Source organism: Mustela nigripes, chromosome 2 (genome assembly GCF_022355385.1).
Source record: "Mustela nigripes isolate SB6536 chromosome 2, MUSNIG.SB6536, whole genome shotgun sequence".
NCBI lineage: Eukaryota > Metazoa > Chordata > Mammalia > Carnivora > Mustelidae > Mustela > Mustela nigripes.
This window is the reverse complement of record NC_081558.1, coordinates 41608786-41622693: the sequence shown is the minus strand read 5'-3', so window position 1 is coordinate 41622693 and position 13908 is coordinate 41608786. Positions and strand designations below refer to the sequence as shown.

Here is a 13908-nt window from a genome sequence, read left to right as displayed (position 1 = left end):
CCATTGTATGTTACAGACTTCTTTTCCCGGGCTGCTTTCAGGATTTTCTCTTTGTCACTGAGACTTGTAAATTTTACTATTAGGTGACGGGGTGTGGGCCTATTCTTATTGATTTTGAGGGGCATTCTCTGAACCTCCTGAATTTTGATGCTCGTTCCCTTTGCCATATTGGGGAAATTCTCCCCAATAATTCTCTCCAGTATACCTTCTGCTCCCCTCTCACTTTCTTCTTCTTCTGGAATCCCAATTATTCTAATGTTGTTTCGTCTTATGGTGTCACTTATCTCTCGAATTCTCCCCTCGTGGTCCAGTAGCTGTTTGTCCCTCTTTTGCTCAGCTTCTTTATTCTCTGTTATTTGGTCTTCTATATCACTAATTCTTTCTTCTGCCTCATTTATCCTAGCAGTGAGAGCCTCCATTTTTGATTGCACCTCATTAATAGCTTTTTTGATTTCAACTTGGTTAGATTTTAGTTCTTTTATTTCTCCAGAAAGGGCTTTTATATCTCTCGAGAGGGTTTCTCTAATATCTTCCATGCCTTTTTCAAGCCCGGCTAGAACCTTGAGAATTGTCATTCTGAACTCTAGATCTGACATATTACCGATGTCTGTATTGATTAGGTCCCTAGCCTTCGGTACTGCCTCTTGTTCTTTTTTTTGTGTTGAATTTTTACGTCTTGTCATTTTGTCCAGATAAGAGTAAATGAAGGGGCAAGTAAAATACTAAAAGGGTGGCAACAACCCCAGGAAAATATGCTTTAACCAAATTAGAAGAGATCCAAAATCGTGAGTGGGGAGAAAGGGGATAAAAAGAGGTTCAAAAAGGAAGAAAGAAAAAAGAAAAAAAAAAAAAAGAAAAGAAAAGAAAAGAATTTTTAAAAAAAGAAAACACCTAAGAAAAATGTAAAAAAAAATATATATATATATATATATATTAGATAAACTAGTAAAAAATCGTTAAAAAAGAAAAAGATAACAGTTAAAAAAAAATTTTACCCGAAGGCGAGAAAAAAAAAAATGAAAAAGAAAAAATTAAATTAACTGCAAGACTAAAAAAAATCACAGGAAAAAAGCCATGAGTTCCGTGCTTGGCTTTCTCCTCCTCTGGAATTCTGCTGCTCTCCTTGGTATTGAAACCGCACTCCTTGGTAGGTGAACTTGGTCTCGGCTGGATTTCTTGTTGATCTTCTGGGGGAGGGGCCTGTTGTAGTGATTCTCAAGTGTCTTTGCCCCAGGCGGAATTACACCGCCCTTACCCGGGGCCGGGGTGAGTAATCCGCTCGGGTTTGCTTTCAGGAGCTTTTGTTCCCTGAGCGCTTTCCGTAGAGTTCCAGAGGACGGGAATACAAATGGCGGCCTCCTGGTCTCCGGCCCGGAGGAGCCGAGAGCCCAGGGCCCCACTCCTCAGTGCGCCCTCAGAGAACAGCGCCCAGTTACTCCCGTCTGCCTGACCTCCGGCCGCGCTCCGAGCTCACGGAGCCTGCGACCGGTTCAAGGTAACACGGAGCTGCGAGCTTACTGTCGGCTCTGTCTCTGTAGCCGGCTTTCCCGTTCCAATACCCGCAAGCTCTGCGACACTCAGACACCCCCGATCCTTCTGTGACCCTGCGGGACCTGAGGCCACGCTGACCCCGCGTGGGCTTCGCCCCGGTTTAGCCTCTGGAGCGATGTCCCTCAGCGGAACAGACTTTTAAAAGTCCTGATTTTGTGCGCGGTTGCTCCGCCGCTTGCCGGGAGCCGGCCCCTCCCCCCGGGGTCTATCTTCCCGTCGCTTTGGATTCACTTCTCCGCCGGTCCTACCTTTCAGAAAGTGGTTGTTTTTCTGTTTCCAGAATTGCTGTTCTTCTTCTCTTCGATCTGCTGATGGATTTTCAGGTGTTTGCAATCTTTAGATAAGCTATCTAGCTGATCTCCGGCTAGCTGAAGCAGTCTCAGCTTGCTACTTCTCCGCCATCTTGACCCCTCTGTCCCACCATCCACTATTTTAATCGCTTGATTTACCTTCTTTCAATTTTTCCAGTGGCCATTAGCTTAATTTTTCTAAATCACGAATTGTTTAAATACATCTCTTTTCCAAAGCTTTGGCTGTTTCTCATTTTATAGGATGAAATTCATGTTTTAGTGTCTGAGTCCTTCCTTGTCTCAAAGGAGACTGGAAGATACCACAGTTCTAGCCGAATGCACCAGCATGCGTCCCGCACCAACAGTGGTGAAACCCATGGCCCTGAAGCACTGTCTTCTTGCACCCACAGTGGACACTGGCAGGCAGGCATGGGACTGCTCTCTGCAGAACTCAGATTTGATCTGAGCATCCTTTTTCATATAGTTGTATGGAAAGCTACAGCCAAGTGATGAGAGTTGACATGTAGCGAAACCAACATGACATCATATTTTACGTGAACTCTTTGTTCTAGTCTCCAGCTTTATAGAGTTTAGGAAAAGAAAAACAGTCTCGGGGTGCCTGGGTAGTCATTCTGTTGGGTGTCGGCTTTCAGTTGAGGACAGGATCCCAGGGTCTTGGTCTTGAGCTCCCTATTGGGGTCTGTGCTCAGCAACGATCCTGCTCCTCCTTCTCCTGCTCCCCCTGCTTGTGTGTTCACTCTCTCTCTCTCTCTCTGATAAATAAATAAATAAGTAAGATTTTAAAAAATCTAACATTTGCTTTTATAGTGGAACATTTCATGCATACAAAGAATCCACATTGCCATCCGTAATTTATAAAGGACAGTAGAATGAATGTTCATGAGCCCCCTACACAGCTTGTGAAATAGAATATTATCAGTGTCTTTGAAGGCTATTTTATGTTTTTTCTCTATTCCTATCCTAGTCCTTATTGTAGGGGTTGGTACCATTTGAATTGTACATTTATCATTTTCCTGCTTTTTGTGTGTGTGTGTGTGTGTTGATAAGTGTTCAAGTAACTCTGTACAACTCTTAAGTTTTATTTATTTAATTTTTTTTTTTGGATTTCATGTAAATGGTATTATCTTCTTTTCTTCTGCAGTTTGTGTCTTCATTTGATGTATTTTGAGATTCAGTTATGTGTATATGTAAAACTGTACTTCTGTTAGTCCTTTCTGTTTTGTAATATTCCATTGACTGAATACACACTCGTTGAAGGACATTGGTTTGTTTTCTGTTTTTGTTTTTTTAAGATTTTGTTTATTTGACAGAGACAGGCAGAGAGGCAGGCAGGGGTGCCCGGGGTGGGGGCAAGAAGCAGGCCCCCTGCTGAACAGAGAGCCCTATGCGGGGCTCATCCCAGGACTCTGAGATCATGACGTAAGCCGAAGACAGAGGCTTAACCCACTGAGCCACCCAGGCTCCCGGTTTGTTTTCTGTTTTGCTGTTACCTGTCATGCTACTAGGTTTATTGTTGGACATGTTGAATGGTGTACAGGTGCAGGAGGTTTTCCACTGTGGGTACCTAGGCGACAAAGGTCAGTGCCTTCATTTACCAAATGATACACATTTTTGTCCAAAGCAGTTAATCTGAACCTATATTTCAACAAAGTATATAAAAGTTCTTTTTGTTTCACCGACTCAGCAACACTTGATAGGCTAACTTCTCAATTTCTGCCCATGATTTTATCTATATTGTGACATTTTTGGTAGTGTTTAATTATTCTTTTTTTGGGCATGTTCTATTTTACACAATGGATTTGTGTTATTAAAACCAAAAGTTTGAAATATTCTAAGTGGAAAAATAAAGAATAATCTGTATAGTATGATTACAAACATATAAATAGAACATACCACCTTCATAGGTGCATGTATATAGACATGTATGTGCGTATATATGTGAGTGTGTATGTATATGTACGCACATAAAATAGATGATCACTTGATGAATATTGTTTGATTCAGGGATACTACTTGCCATATGGTTTACCCTTTGCATACCGGTTAACGTGGGACTAATGATGTCGTTTGGGTAGAGGGAAGCAGCAGAAAGTCTTTAACAGGAAGTGGTGTATAAGGAGGGGGAGGTGGAGCCATTGAGCTCTTTGCCGGCTGTGGCACATGAGAGCCATGTGCCAATGGCTTCATCTCCCAAACTCAGATTCGTCAAAACTCAAAAGTCAGATTCCCCGACGTAAGAGTCGGCGCTTACCTTATCTGTCCACGGGAAGGTGAGTAGATGGAATCCACATAAAGCACTTTGTATGGAGAGCGGCATATAATAAATGTTCATCTGACTTCATTGACCATCTGCTTGGAGAAACAGGGCACACATAAGGAAAAGAGCAGTACAGGAAACATGCTGAGAGCCAAAGTCAGACCAATGCATCATTTATAACCGAGTCAGTGTTCACAGAAACTCCTATGGTGGAAAGAGAACTATTAACTGTTAAGCAGGACATGAGGAAAGCCCCCAAACTTGAGAATCTGAAGCTGTTTCTTACTCTGTGTCTATTCACACGTTTCCACGTTCCCCCACTCCTTTCTGCTGAAAGACAGATGAGAAAAATCTTTGAAAATCTCGGGAAAATGTATAAACAGAAGTAGAAGCCATAGAGGAATCCCGGCGTCTGTGGAGCGGCTGGCTTTTTATTTCAAGTGTATGCTTCTGTGAACGTGGATGGCTGCCAGGCCTGGAAGAGGGAAGTGTTTTGCTAACTCTGCACTTTCCGAGTTCTTAGAAGCATTGTCCCCTGGAGAGGTAACCTTGAAGAAGCCCAGCCTCCCTAATAGAACATGCTGCCTGACAGGTCATGTAGGTCTGGATTTTGTGTGTGCTGATCTGGAAGGCTCTCTGCCAGGTCGTGCCATCCCCTCTTCTTAGCCAATGGCGCCTATTTTCTGAACAGATACAGTGTGGACATGGGAAATAAGGCCTTTATGTTTAGACGACAGGAAAGACCTTTTCGTTGTACCAATGTATTATTTTTAATCCTACTTGCTTGCAGTCTTAGTTCTTCACCTGTCCACTCTGTCTCCTGCTCAGAGGCTCAAAAGAACAAGGATGATACAAACGTGTCCATGAGCTCAGTTGTACAAACAAGAAGAAATGATAACCGGTACCTAACAAAAAAGCAGCATCAGAGCTCCACAGTAGAAATATCTGTGTAGGGACTGCCTAGATGATACTGTATTAAACTGTTATTTTTTTGTTCCATCTCAGAAGGATTGGATGTTTTAAACTGGTGAAGGGAGCCCATGGATGTTACGGGCGGTGGAAATAAAGCAGCTTGAGTCCCAGGACTGCATTGGTGTAGACTCTAGACCACTCTTCGTAAGCTGGGTGAAAGTGGGCAGCTTACTTCCCTTCTCTAAGCCTTCCTTTGCTTCTCTCTAGGTGGCCAGAGTCTTAGCACTCCCCTCATAGGGCCCTTGGGAGGATTAAATGAACTCCGTGCCAAGCACATGATAGTCAATAAAAGACAGGAATTACTATCAGCATTTGCCTTTTAGTACTTTAAGAGAAACATTTTTAGCACCAGTATTTGGCACTAACTACAATAAATCGAATCCTAAAATTTCAAAGTGACACTCCTGCCCCAAAAAGGCACTTGAAATAGTTGAATCTCATTCTTATCTTCCATTCTGGGTGAGGTATGTACTCGCTTATGTCAGGTCTGTGTCCATGGGACACCGTGTGCCGAGAGGAAAATATCATAGTGGGGCTTTCTTTTTAAAATATTGGAGAAAGACCATTCATACAGTCCTGTACAATATGAAAAGCCCACTAAACCACTTTTTGAAAGGTAGCAAAGGTGATATTCAGAATATTTAGGAAGGGGCATGATACTGCCCGATCAGAATGGGCAGAGCTGTACATAATGGTCATAGCTAGGCAGTGTGTACCTGAACTCAGTATCAGCCTAGACTCTGGTGAGGAGAGGACTTGGGTTGTGGCTGCAAATCTTCAGCAATTTCCAGACTTTAAGTTACTAGTCCCCATAGAGCCAGCAGCTTTGTTTTTGATTTCTTTCCTCCATTGCTGCCTCAGGGAAGAGCATTGCACAAAAAATACATACCACCTACCAAGGACATGAATGTCCACACCTCCTTTATATTATAAAAACACTTCAGTCTTCAGAATGCCCACATGATAATAAACATTATTCAAATATGCATGCTCCAATAACCTAGATTGTCTCCAAAATGAACATTAAACAGGAATATTTTTATTATGATAAATCAGAATGTATCTCTCATGTTTCCAAGCACCAATTTTGCTACATAAAATGATAGATGTCTGACCCTGGAAGTAATTGGGCTCAGGAGGAATACACGGGGAGAGAATTTTAAGTGAAGCTCAGCGTTCTTGGCTTTCTTAGCTTGTGATCAAACTTTAATCACTCTGCTTTCAAACTGTAAAATGAGTGGATTATGTAACCAAAATAAAGCGAATCCTTATTGCACCTACCAAAGCGTTTCGCGAACAGTTACTAATTAATCTGCACAAAATCCTTTCAACTCAGGATCACCCCAAGTTTGTATAAAAAGCCTTGCTGTAGCGGGTATTCGAGGTTAGAATTGTAACCCACCAGCTCTTAGGGTGCATGAAAACCCGCCTCTTATAGTTTTGTAATTCAGTTTTAGTTAGTTAGTTAGTTAGTTTGTTTGTTTGAAGTGGCAGACACCCATTCCTCCTCCCCAGGTGTCGTGTTACATTTCCCAGTCTTCATGGAGCCAGTGTAGTGTGAAGTGGGTGATAATGAGAATACTTGGCAGGGTGGGCTGCGTAGAAGGCACCTGCTTCCAGGTTGTCTCCATGTGTCCCTTCCTGTCAGGCTCTTGTCCCTGCTTCCATCTTGGAATCTTTCCCGAGTCCACCTTTCTGGGAAACGCTGAGGAACGGCTCTTCTCTTCAGCTGTGCTGCTTCTCTGTGGACTTCTAGACACCCATGTCTCCCTAGCTGGGAAACATGTTTTTTTTTTTTTTTTTTGAAGGAAATTCTTCTTTCTCTCTAAATGTGTTTCTAGCTGAAGCTTTTAATGAATCTTCTCAGTGGTTTTAGGGAAACATCCCATGCATTGGGGGAACAACTTGGAACTTTACATTCTGCCTCCTCTTTCCCTGTGAATAAGGAATCACAGAAGGAGGAGATGCAGGGAAACTAAACCCACATTAAAAATTTTATAACATCCCCAGAGGTGACGACATCTTGCGGACTTGTTACTGACACCTAGAGCTGGAACTTGGAAGCTCACTGTGTCCTAGCCAGTGCTTGGGAACGCATCAGTGACCCTGCAGCAGAATTACTCTGGAAAGTTTAAAACAACAACAACAAGACAACAACAACAGTTCTGGGCCTGGTGCCTGGAAATTATGATGCAGTGGGATTGGGGGATCAGCGTTTTTGCAAAGCTCCCCCAGATGGTCTGATACGGAGCCAAGTGTGGCAACTACTTCCCTAAGTGTGCTGTTCATTAATTCAGCAAATATTGTTGAGAGCGTCTGCTGTGAGCCAAGCCCCGTGACAGGCTCTTGGGCAGACAGTGGGGATGCGCACGGAAACGGCCCAGCAGAAAGTGAGCACGGGAGAGCTTATCTTTATTTGAAAAAGGGGTTTTTTGATTATTGTTGTTGTTCTGTTGTTCCTCACCTGTAACTGCATTCAGAAACCTCAAACTGCCAGCCTGCAGGCCACATCTTGTCTAAGGCAAGTTTAGTTAGGGCCATTCTGTGTTTAAAAAGGAAAAGGAGTTGCCAACCTGAGAACAAAAAGGTTAATGGCTACTGTCTGGAAGGGAGAACCAGCTGACCCTTTTCACTGGATGGGCCGTGGGCAGCTCCATGCCCTTCCCACCAGGCACTCTCCGCTAACTTCTCCTGTCTGCCTGGTTCTTTAATGTCCTCGTATTTTGAGTATACGAGGAAAATTCAAGTATGTATTTGTGGGAAGTATCACTTGTTATTCTGGAATGTGAAGCCCTGGTGAAGGAACTTTCTCTGGTCCTACAAAATGAAATAGAAGCTCAAATATTCACATAGTGGTCCTTTAGCTGGAGGGTCTGGAGAAGCCAGAAGGAAGCAGAATCTGCGCTTAAAGCCAACCAGAAACCACAGCATCCATTATTAGCATATTTGTCATAAATGTTTTCAGGCAGGATTCTGGCTGCAGAAGAAGCAGTGCTGGTATTCAATGTTGGGCCTTTACCTGTAAATCTGTCTGTAGCTTTTTTGGTAAATTCAGTTCCACTCCCTAAGTCTGTCAGTGCGGGGAAATGAAAGCACATAGATTACTGTCGTGTGAACTGAAACGTGTTGACTTTTAGTTGCACCTCATGGTCTACATCCAGGTCTTCAAATTTTTCCCGCCAACAGTTAACAAATGCCTTCCTAATATTTCACACGGGGGAAGCACAGAAAATGCTGATACCCGTGTGGCACGCTGGGGGTGAGAGGAGAGGCCCCTTGCGACATGAGGCAGCCTGTGTACATAGAATGAGGTATCTCCCGTGTGGGCACCGTCTTTGCTGCCCTCTGATCCTTGGTTGCAAAATTTTGGTTCTTGGACATCAGCTCATTAGTGGGTGGATGAGAACCATTTCATTGAATACAGTGGAATACTTTCTGCATAATAGATATTTTCTCCTTTGACACATGGGAAGGATGCATCCTCTTTCATGGTCATACTTCGCCCAGTGAAAAAATAAAATAAATAATCCTTCAGTCAATCAATTATTTATGTATTTATTTTAGAGAGAGAGAGAGAGCGAGCAAGCCAGCATGTAAGCAGTGAGGGGGTGGGGCAGAGGGAGAGAGAGAATCTCAAGCAGGTTTCATGCTCATTGTGGAGCCCGACATGGGACTCGATCTCTTGACCCTGAGATCATGACCTGAGCTGTTGACTGAGCCACCCAGGTGCCCCAAAACAAATTTTTTTCAAAAGAAATTTATGTTTTATTTTTTTAAGTGTTTATTTTAATTCCAATTAGTTCATATACAATGTTATATTAGTTTCGAGTGTACAATAAGGAAATTGTATTTTTATTTTTTTAAGAAAGATTTTATTTATTTATTTATTTGACAGAGAGAGAGAGAGAGAGAGAGTGCCAGTAGGCAGAGAGGCAGGCAGAGAGGGGGGGGGGAAGCAGGCTCGATCCCAGGACCATGAGACCATGACCTGACCTGAGCTGAAGGCAGAGGCTTAACCCACTGAGCCACCCAGGAGCCTGGGGAATTGTATTTATGATTAGAAAAAATACTGAAGTGTTCCTAATATGCAGTGTGTTATATTTCCTCAGGAGCAGGAAAGTGATCAATTATGCTTTTCAAAATTTTTAAGCAGAAAAGTGCATTTTGGTCAGAGATTTTGAGATTGCATCTGAATGGCAGACATATTTTGTTTGGTCAACACCATTGTTTTGAAGTTGTATTTTTATTAGTTTGAAATGGAACTTCTATAAAACTCTGTAGGTCCAGCATCTTCCAAAAAAATCAGAGAGTCTGGCAGCCCTGGGCTCACATCGCACCATGTGGACTGCCCTCAAGGCTGAGGTAGATGGGCACACACGCTCTTGTGCTCATCTCCACCCGTCCTTATGTACGTTCCAGATTATTCCATATGGGCAGTTAGTTGAAGGATTCCTTTCACCCCCTATCACCCTTGTGGAGTATGGGCTTCATCAGAACCATTATTTATTTGTGTGAAAAAAATAGAGGCTTGTTGTGGTGGGGGAGGGACCCAGGGGTACTTTTCCTTCCCATGTCCTCAGCTGAAATTGCTGTGGGTATAAATCCAAGCTGCTATCACAGTTTGCCTCAATTTAGATTTACACTTCTGTGTTGATAGTGTGGATGTTTTATACACCTAGATGCAGCCCCTAATAGGTGTGAATTCTAAGCAGATAACTATTCATAGCCACGATTAGCATTTCTAAAAGGTGTCAGAATCACTCCTTTCATTGTGATAAAGCAACTTTAAAAAACACAGTTAAACAGAACAAGTACCTTTTAAAAAGATGTAAGCAATTAATATCCCTTAAAATGAGTTAGAGACCTATGTTTGAGTTAGTACTTCAAGTCTTTGATTTCTCTCTGGTCAAGTTGTCACTTATGTTTAATTTCTTTGAAATAATAGCAGCAACTGTTACGTCTTGAATACCAAGGAGTTGGCTCAGCATATAATCACAAACTTACTTAATCCTTATAATAAACCGATTATGTACATCTTTACTGCCCCAATTTTACAGATGCAGAATTTGAGAGCAAAAGAGGTTTAAATAACAAGTTACTTGCCTATGGTTATAGAACCTGGTATGTGTGTGTATGTGTACACACATACATATATGTTTATGCCACATATTTATATACATGTAAACACATAGAATATACACATATTGTCCCTATTGAACCACAGTTCCTTCGGCCTCTCATGATTTTAAGCTATTCTGAACCCCCATTCATAGTAAGAAATAATGGTTATTTCAGGCCTCACTACTTAAAACATTGTATTTCCATAGTATCCTTGTGCAAAACAGTACTAACCCTTACTAAATTCAGTACATGTGATCATTATTTTCTCTTCTTTCATTAGTCTCCAAACACACACACACACACACAAACAAAAAAAAAATCAATGTATACTCTCCCAAGTGAACCATAACTTGAAGTTTGGGAAACACTGACTTAGAAGCTAGGTATCAGGCAAGCCATTCCTGATAGAGCCAGTGAGACGAGACACTTGTTAAAATGGGGCCACGGTACAAAATCATCATTTCCTAATAATGGTTCATGGAGCCATACATTTTTCTTTGGATTCATATGTTACCTTACAATGGAAAGATCTTTGCTTTACTTTACAATAAAAATAATTATTTAAAATTCTGTATTAAAACTGCAGCTGTTCTTTTGTATGCCAATTATACCTAAAGTAACTAAACAATAATAATCAAATGGGGGCGGGGTGAGTGGAGCTATAGACAGAACAAGAAGGTCAGAGTACTGGTATTTGTTGAAGTTGAATCACGAGTATATGGGAATTCATTACCCTATTTTGTTTACTTTATATGTGATGAGAATTTTTCAAAAAGTTATTTTTACAAAGTAGGCCACCGTAGTCTCTGCTGTGTTTTCAGCTGAGGCTCCTGGTTGTCTGAGAGCAGGACACACAAAGGTTGACATGTGGACTTTCTTCTGTAAAGATATGAACAGTAAGTAGCTAGGCTGACAGAAGCTGGTTTTGGGGGGTCTTCTGATACCAAACTGCTCTTGAGTTGGTTTTTTTATGTTGACACAGTTCATATTTGTGGGTGGATAATTCTTGGTTATGGGGGACTGTTTTATATATTATAGACTGTTTAGTGACTCCTCTCCTTGGCCCCTACCCTCTAGATGCCAATAGTGTATCCATAGACTTTCCATCCCCAGTTACGAAAACCAAAAACCTCCTCAGACCTCAGCAAATGTCCATTGAGGGGCATAATCACTCCAGTTGAGGGCCACTGTCTTAGATCCTAAACACATCACCTGGTATTTATGCCTAGCTCACTTTAGGTCAGATTGCTAAAGCTTCCAAGAACCACATTCTACTCATGTTTTAGGGTAAACCAATTACAGATTAGGCAACATAACAACTAGGGATTAGTTTAGAAATGCAGACGTAGGCAGGGTCATTTATCTGAAATTGGACATGTTAATTAACCTTTATCTATCTTAGTAACCTCATCTGTAAAATGGGGATGGTCACAGTACAAGTGTTGACTTTTTTTTTCTTTTAAAGACTTTATTTATTCACTTGACAGAGAGAGAGAGAGATCACAAGCAGGCAGAGAGCCAGGTAGAGAGAGAGGAGGAAGCAGGCTCCCCGTTGAGCAGAGAACCTGACTCAGGGCTTGATCCCAGGACCCTGAGATCATGTCCTGAGCCAAAGGCAGAGGCTTAACCCACTAAGCCACTCAGATGCCTCATAGTATTGACATTTATAAAGCTCTTAGAACCTTGCCTGGCACACATTAAGTAGTGAGGATTTGCCATTCATATCTCCCTAGAACCCATTGTGCCAACATGATGGTTTGCGACTCTTGTAGATCAAGGGATTCTCCAAAGTGCCATGCTAGTATCATATCTAATTGCTAGTCTTTGTAAGTGTTTGGGTGCTTTGAGAATGTTTATGTAGAATGCATACTCAAACTGCTGCCTGAGTAGTTTGTGATGTAAAAGAAGGAAGTGTGATGTGGTGCAGTTGGTTTTTAGAACTCCAAATGGAGAGACACCTTAAATGGAGTGACCCCTCAAGATCAAACCATAGTTTCTGTATTAATTTAACTATGAAAGTGACAGTATAAGCATAGGGAGATGGTGAGCACTTGGTCCCTGGAAAGGCTTCAGTGTATCTTTGATGGTTTGAAGACACTGATTCAGAGCCCAGGCTGGGATAGTACACAACAAGACCTCTCCATCCCAGAGTCCCTCTTTTCTCTTTTAGCTACTGAATAGTGGTGAATCTCTTCTCTTTCCCCGTCATCATATACCTTCAATCTTGCTCATGTGATTTTGGCTGAGGCAGAATCAATACTGTTCAAGTAAACTCCAAGAAGAGTGTCTCCTCTAGAAAAACACACCTTTTCCTTCCTATATTTTCAGTTCTTCCCCTCAGTTTATAAATATGCTCAAGAATTTTCCAACTTAAAAATAGCTTTCATTGACTCTCCATCGACCCTCTGCCCATCTCCAACCACTATTCCTTCTCTCTCATTCTAAATTATTGAAAGAGTAGCTGATTCTTGCTGTGGCCACTTCCTTGCCCTCTAGTTTACAGTTCTGCCCTCCACAATGTGGCTGAAGCTTCACCAGGACTGCGCTGAGCCTGACACGGTAACATTGCCAAAGGCATGTTGAAGGTCTTGGTTCACAGTCTCTCTCTCTCTCATTCTTTCTTGTTCTCCTTCTTTCTCTCCCTATTTGTGTATATTTTAAAATTAGCTTTAGTGAGGTCAAATTTACATACCATAAAATTCACTCGTGTTATGGGTACAATTCAGTGAATTTTAGTAAGTTTACAGAGTTGCGCGACCATTGCCACGATCCAACTTTAGAATACTTCCATCACCGTGGAAAGAACCCTTTCTCCCATTTACAGTTACCGTGGATTCACACTCCCAGCCCTAGGCAATCAGTGTTTGAGATGTTCTCCATCACTCCCTTGCAAATCCATGCACTCTGCATGCACTCTGCTTTTATAATGCCGTCTATCTATGGGCTGCCCTGTGCCTCTTAACGGTCCTTTGCTCTCCTCGAGGAGTTCTTCTTTCTCTGCTCACATCATAAAGGTTGGCCTTCTCCGTCTCTCAGCCCAGTGCTTTCTGGACGTTCCCTGTATCATTTTATTCGCTACGATGAATCACTTACTATGCTGGGTTTTGCTGGTGTTATGATGTCCTCCCAAACCTCCCTTCTTCCATGTCTCCTAGGTAAGCTCTTTTTAATTTAAGAATTACCTTGGATGCCACCTGTTCTAGTATGTCCTGTGAAGTGTCCTCATTTGGTCATACTTCTTGTCTATATTGGTCTTGTAGATACTTCTTGTCTAACTATATATATATATATATACATATATATATATATATATATATATATATCTATATACTTCTTGTCTAACTCTTGGTCATACTTCTTGTCTATAACTGTACATTGAAAAGCTACAGCTCATGAGCTGGGACCAGAAGCAGCTTTGTTGTCTCTTATTTTCCCCTTAGATTCTTTCTGTAGAATCCGCTTCTGCCCCTGCATGAAAAACCCAAGTGGCCCTATACACTGTACTTTTTTTTTTTTTTTAAATTTTATTTATTTGACAGAGATCACAAGTAGGCAGAGAGAGAGAGGAAGGGAAGTAGGTTCCCTGCTGAGCAGAGAGCGTGACGTGGTGGTCTCTAGACCCTGACATTCCCTGAGTGCAGTTCTCAGAACCCTGAGATCATGACCGGAGCTGAAGGCAGAGGCTTTAACTCACTC

General features: G+C 41.9%; 1 protein-coding gene and 1 long non-coding RNA gene across 2 annotated transcripts in view; one reads left to right on the top strand and one right to left on the bottom strand.

Annotated features, from left to right (window-relative positions):
* The window catches only part of CNTN3 (contactin 3), a 338845-nt gene that overhangs the window by 65181 nt on the left and 259756 nt on the right, over positions 1-13908 (top strand). The window lies entirely within an intron of this gene.
* LOC132009852 (uncharacterized) lies at positions 3224-4538 on the bottom strand. The gene is made up of 3 exons (XR_009402081.1): positions 4406-4538; positions 4114-4211; positions 3224-3426 (listed from the first exon to the last, which is right to left on the bottom strand). It is a non-coding gene; the product is annotated as an uncharacterized LOC132009852 (long non-coding RNA).